Genomic DNA, 5,585 nt, shown 5'->3' with positions numbered 1-5,585 from the left:
GCTAACCAGAGCCAAGAGTATGTTTTATTGATAGAGCACTTGCCTAGCACATTCACTACCCGGCACCCACCACACCCACCTGCCCCTCACACACAGGAGCAAAACACCCTCAACACAGCCTGAGATAAGTGTCTTTGTCCCGTTTCCCTACTTCAAGTGCTTGCTCTTTTCTCAGCTCCCTGTGTCAGTCCAGGCAAGATGTACGAGAGACAGCAGGGGCCTAAGGGTGGGAATGAAGAAGTTAGATGAGCTGCTGCCTGGTGGGCGGGGCTTACTTTTAAAGTGTCCTCCGAGTTTCCGATTCCACCTGGGTCCATTTTCTCCAAAGCCCCTGGGTGACCCAGCACAGAGGTGAATGTGAAGCCTGATAAAATAAAACACCCACATTTGAGAACTAGATTCCAAACGTCTAGTTCCAAAACTGATGGTGACACAATGGGGTCAAGTGGAACTGAAAATAGCAGGTAGCAACAGTTCAAAGGTGGGGTGCACAGCTCTGTGGCCACGCCACACACCATGGACCTGTGTGTTAGTCTCCACGTGAGCCCTTAAGGCAGACCCATTGCTGCCTCAGTTTCCTTCCTTTCTTTGTCCCTTTGATTTTATTGTCCATCAGGATTCTCACGTAGCCCAGGTTAGCCTTCAAGTCACTATGTAGCTGAGGCTGGGCTTATGGGCACCTGCCACCATGCCTGGCCTTAATTCTCTATGTGTGTAGAACAAAAATTCATGTTGGAACTTAATTGCCATGTTGGGGCCACCCTGTCTCTGCTCCCCAGGTGAGTCTGTCACTCCATCCTCTGTGAGATTTCGTTGAAGCCTCACAAGCAAGAACTGACCCTTGTGAGTGCTCTGGGTTATCTAGAGTCATACATGAATAAGTGGTGTTTCCCTACAATCCCAGCTTATTAAACAGCCAGCACCCTCCCAGGCTTACTAGGTTTGATAGCTAGTGACATATCAGTTGTTTCTTTCTGTCACCCAGCCCTCACTCACATCTGACTCATTTGCAAGACCCACAAATTGCACAAGCAGGCAGTTTTCGCCATCTCCAAGCAGCCTAGCTTTACCCCTAACCCTGCTCTGTGGTTTTGTTTCTTCCCAGTGCTGGAGGGATAGAACACAAAAGGTCCATGCATGCTAGACGTGCACCTACCCCCTTCTCTAGCCTGAGCCAAAGGAGTCTTTACCAGCCAGTTTCCCCACTTCCTGTCAGGCTCCTTCCGGTACATTCCCAACAGTCCTGACTCGATGATCTTTACAGAGCATAAACAAGAGCTCAACCCCTCCCTGCTTTGTGATTTGCATCAACTCCAAACTCCTCAAGAGTATGCTCTGAGGGTTGGGGGTTTAGCTCAGTGGTAGAGCGCTTGCCTAGCAAGTGCAAGGCCCTGGGTTGGGCCCTCAGCCCCGGGGAAAAGAAAATATGCTCTGAACCAAAGCTCTGCGACACCTGACCCAACCACCTTGAGTCTGTCTTCAACACACCCAGCTGGCCTGGGGACTTTGCCCAAAGGTCTTTGATGTAGAGGATGGCCTTTCCCAACTGGACTCAGACGTCGAATCCTTCAGGAGACATTGTGTGGCCCCTCCCTATCTCCCCTTTGCCTTCCAATCACAATTTAATCTATTCGCCTGGGTTTGCTTTCTTCTTCTCTCCTGTCTCTAGTTCTTTCTTCCCCTTTCCTCCCCTCCCTCTTCCTCCCCTTCTTCTTTCTCTTCCCCTTCCCCCCTCTTCCCTTCTCTCTAGATGGCTTACAGAATGACACCTCTGTGTTTGGTCACCTCTATGCCCCACGTGCCTTGCACATAGTAGGTGGTCTATAATGTGATTGACTGACTCGGTACAACGCTACGGTGAGCAGAGCAGTGCTGCTGAGGGCTGCCTGCTGCACCGGAAAGGTTGCCTATCAACCAGTATGCCAGTTCAATCTGACCAGAAGCGAGAACATGGAGCCTCACCAAGCTGGAATTGTGGGAGCCGTGTCATGTCTTGGGCCCTGAAGTATTCGCCTTTCATTCTTTCCGTTTGTTTTTGAGACAGTGTGTGCAGCCTGGCCCTGAACTCTATGCAGATGGCAGGACTCAAATTCACAGAGCTCTGCCTCCTGAGTGCTAGAACTAAAGGTGTGTGTCACCATGTCCATCCTGGGTGTTTAACTTATATCCCCAATTCCTAACTGGGGTGGGGGAGGATACAGCAAGGGAGAGTCTTTTCATTTGTTTCTCTGGGTAGACCTAGCTGTGCTCAAACTCAGAGGTCCTCCTGCCGCTCCCTGCCTCTCGAGTGCTGGACTTAAAGGCATCTATCACCATGGAGTCTCACAGGGAAGGAGCCAATTGGTAAATTTGGTTCTCAGTCTGAATCTGATAGAGCCCAGCATCATTATCCTTTCTGTTCCTCTCCAGATACTTGTAGAAGCCAACCGCTTTCCCAGTTAAGTGGCAGAGCACCTCAGGAGGTCTAGGAGCAAGCAAGCCCTTTTGGACTTTGAAATTCTCCAGATTTTCCTGTCGGTCACAAATGTACTTACACTGCACAACACCATGTGAGTTCTGCTGGCTCAGACCAGTCTCGGAGGGAGTCTGGCTTCTCTTGAGCAATTTGTACATCTGTGGCATTGTGTTGTCAGATAGCAACTTTAGCCTCCTGGGGATCTTGCAGCCATAGGGCAGAGCATATTTTGGACAGGCTCTTCTTCCCTTGAGGGTGTAAATAACCCATGATGGGCATCTGGCAGTACACGACTATTGTCCTGTTACTGAGAGAGGTTCTCACTGTGCAGCCTAGGCTTCCCCAGAATGTCTGCGTAGCCCAGGCTGTCCTCAGACTCACAAATGCCCTGCTTTTAGTTTCCCAGGTGCTGGGATTATAAGCATGAGATACTGAGCTTGGCTTTGGAACAGATTCTTTAACCTTGATATCATGACCAAGACTTCTGTGGTAGTCTGAAATTTCTGTCCAGCCACCTTCGAACCTCTCAGCCATTTCTTACAAGACTCTGCAGAGCAAGTAACCATCCTCCTCCTCATCTTGCTGAACCCCAAAGAAGATGCATAATGTGTCCCCACTCACAAAGCCGACAGAATGGGAGAGGAGGTTCAGTGGAAGGTCCGTGTGGCTCTGATGTTGGAGCTCTTTTATTTTTTTTATGGCAGACTGAATATCTGAGTCCTTAACTCAGGTAGTCTGATATCCATTAGCCAGCTAATGTTAATTTAGGAAAACAACCCCAAGATAAAGAGTTATAGAGAAGTCACTCTAATTAGCTGGCCCAGCAGGAAAGGTGAGTGTTATCTACTGAAGCTCAGAACTATTTGGCTCCGAGACACTCAAGGGCAGGACTGCAGTGTTCCTGAAGGAAGGAGTTTTGAAAGGTGCTGAGACCAGAAAGAACTTCTCTGGGGTCTGCCAGGGAGGACAATGTCCTCCCAGAGAAAAGAAAATACTGGGGTCAGAACCAAGGAAGCTGGCAAGGGTACTTAGAAAGGCCTGATACTAAGGGCAGCAGGATGCTGGGGCCAAAGGGAAGAGAAATAGATGCTTCGCATCAGAGACAAGGAAGAAAGGGTTTCCAGCCCCCTCCCATCTCCCAGAATGCATTTCTAGGCACCCCTGACTGAGGTACTCTTATGTTCTTGGAGCTTTTGTTTTGAGAAGCCACCACCAGCAATGCCAGGCTCCAGGACTTTTAACTGAGTAGTAAAAAGAGACCTTTATGTGCAATTGCTATGGAAGTCCCTAGGTTCTTAAACACTTAAGAACTGGGCTGGCTGGGATGGGAAGTTTGGACTGCCAGTGTGAGTCTTGGTTATTAATCTGCTCCAAAGTCAGGTGCAGTGCCTCATGTTTACAGTCCCAGCTTCTGGGAAATGGAAAGCAGATTTGTGAATTTGAGTATAGCCTGGGCTACACAGACATTCTGGGGCAGCCAGAGCTACATAGTGAAACCCTGTCTCAATAAGAACAATAGCTTTTTATTGCCAAACACACATCACGGGTTCCCTTAGACCTCCCCTTTCCTTCTCTCTAAATCAGACACTCTGTCGCCATACCACCGTTCCTTCCTCTCAATCGCGTCATTTGTCACAGCTTTCAATTATTCACTTGATAATTCTCATGCTCATTGTCCAGGGTGCAGGCCTTGTTTTTTATAATTCACTATCACGTGTTAAGATAAGAGCCTGGAACAGGTGTTGGCCATCGTGGCTCACACCTTTAATCCCAGCACTCAGGGAGACAGGCAGGTGAATCCCTTTGAGTTTGAAGCCAACCCGATCTCCATAGAGAGATCCAGGCCAGCCAGAGTTACATAAAGAAGACCCTGGCTAAAAACAAAGCATGAATTTGATCTGTTAGACTTATTGAACGAATGTTTGAGTGGTTAGTCCTTTCCTGATTGAACAAGTGTTGGAGTGCTGTTCCCTCCTGGGCGGTCTCTGTGGCATGCAAATAAATTCCAGTGTATAATCCCCATTTGCTTGCAGGTGAATCTAGGCTAGAGTCAACACGAAGGACAAGTGCAGAAAGGAAATATGGCCCATTCTCTATGAGGTGTCAAGGGGTTACCTTTTTGCCTATGAAGCAGAGAAGGGAATTCTAAGTTGTCCCTTTTAGACAGCGTCTGTATACATCCCTTACTGGCCTGGAACTTGGCTCTACACTTCAGGATGACTTCCTACTCAAAGAGCTCAGCCTGCCTCTGCCTTGTAAGTGCTAGGTTTTAAATTGTGGACCACCGTACCCAGCCTGGGCTGCTATTATGGATAGGAGCCCCAGTCAAGCTGGAACCAGTCTCTCCTCTCCTGCCCTTGCCCTAGTCGGTGCCAGACTAGAGTCTGCACGTTGGGGTTTGGGGTAGGTCATGCTGGGGCTTGCCCCACTTTGCTCTGCCAAGACCTCTGGCCGGCAAGCATAAGCCAGCTTTTGGCAAGCAAGAAGGAAGTGAGCCGGGCAGGAGCAAGCACAGTCTCACAGCCCCCTCCCGGACAGGTGAAGGAGTTTGGTGAAAAGAGCCAACTGGTACAGCATGAAAGAGACCATTATTATCCTCGAATACTTGGGTTTGGGGGTGGAGGAGTGGGTCTCTTAGCAGGTTGAAAGTATCATCCTGATATTTTGTTACTCCTTTGGCCTTCCTGATAGGAGTGTTTCCCTGAGGCCTGGTTGACCTGGTTCTTCAAAGGGAAAACATTGAAAATAGAAGATCATTCTGTGTTGGAATCAGTGGAAGCCCTTAGCTTACCTGTTCCTATGAGCATATGTGTATGCATGTACAGTGTGTCTGTGTGTTCTTTTTTTTTTTATTGGAGCTGAGGACCGAACCCAGGGCCTTGAGCTTGCTAGGCAAGCGCTCTACCACTGAGCTAAATCCCCAACCCTGTGCCTGTGTGTGTTCTTTTTTTTTTTTTTTTTTTTTTTTTTTTTTTTTTTTTTTTTTGGTTCTTTTTTTCGGAGCTGGGGACCGAACCCAGGGCCTTGCGCTTCCTAGGTAAGCGCTCTACCACTGAGCTAAATCCCCAGCCCCAATGTGTTCTTAAACATTGGATCATATCTCCAGCTTTCAGCTTACCAGGTTTTACAG

At 48.5% G+C, this 5,585-nt stretch overlaps 1 protein-coding gene across 1 annotated transcript in view; it reads left to right on the top strand.

Moving 5' to 3' along the window:
• LOC134480733 (uncharacterized histidine-rich protein DDB_G0274557-like) overlaps nt 1-5,381 on the top strand; it is a 10,455-nt gene extending 5,074 nt beyond the window's left edge. Inside the window, exon 2 of the mRNA XM_063270054.1 lies at nt 1-5,381. This exon is cut by the window's left edge and continues 3,978 nt beyond it. The gene's annotated coding sequence lies outside the window, so the exon portion shown is untranslated.
• Nucleotides 5,382-5,585: the final 204 nt, after the last annotated feature.

This window comes from Rattus norvegicus, chromosome 10 (genome assembly GCF_036323735.1).
Source record: "Rattus norvegicus strain BN/NHsdMcwi chromosome 10, GRCr8, whole genome shotgun sequence".
Classification (NCBI taxonomy): domain Eukaryota; kingdom Metazoa; phylum Chordata; class Mammalia; order Rodentia; family Muridae; genus Rattus; species Rattus norvegicus.
The sequence above is the reverse complement of the archived record's forward strand: the minus strand, read 5'-3'. Positions and strand labels throughout refer to the sequence as shown.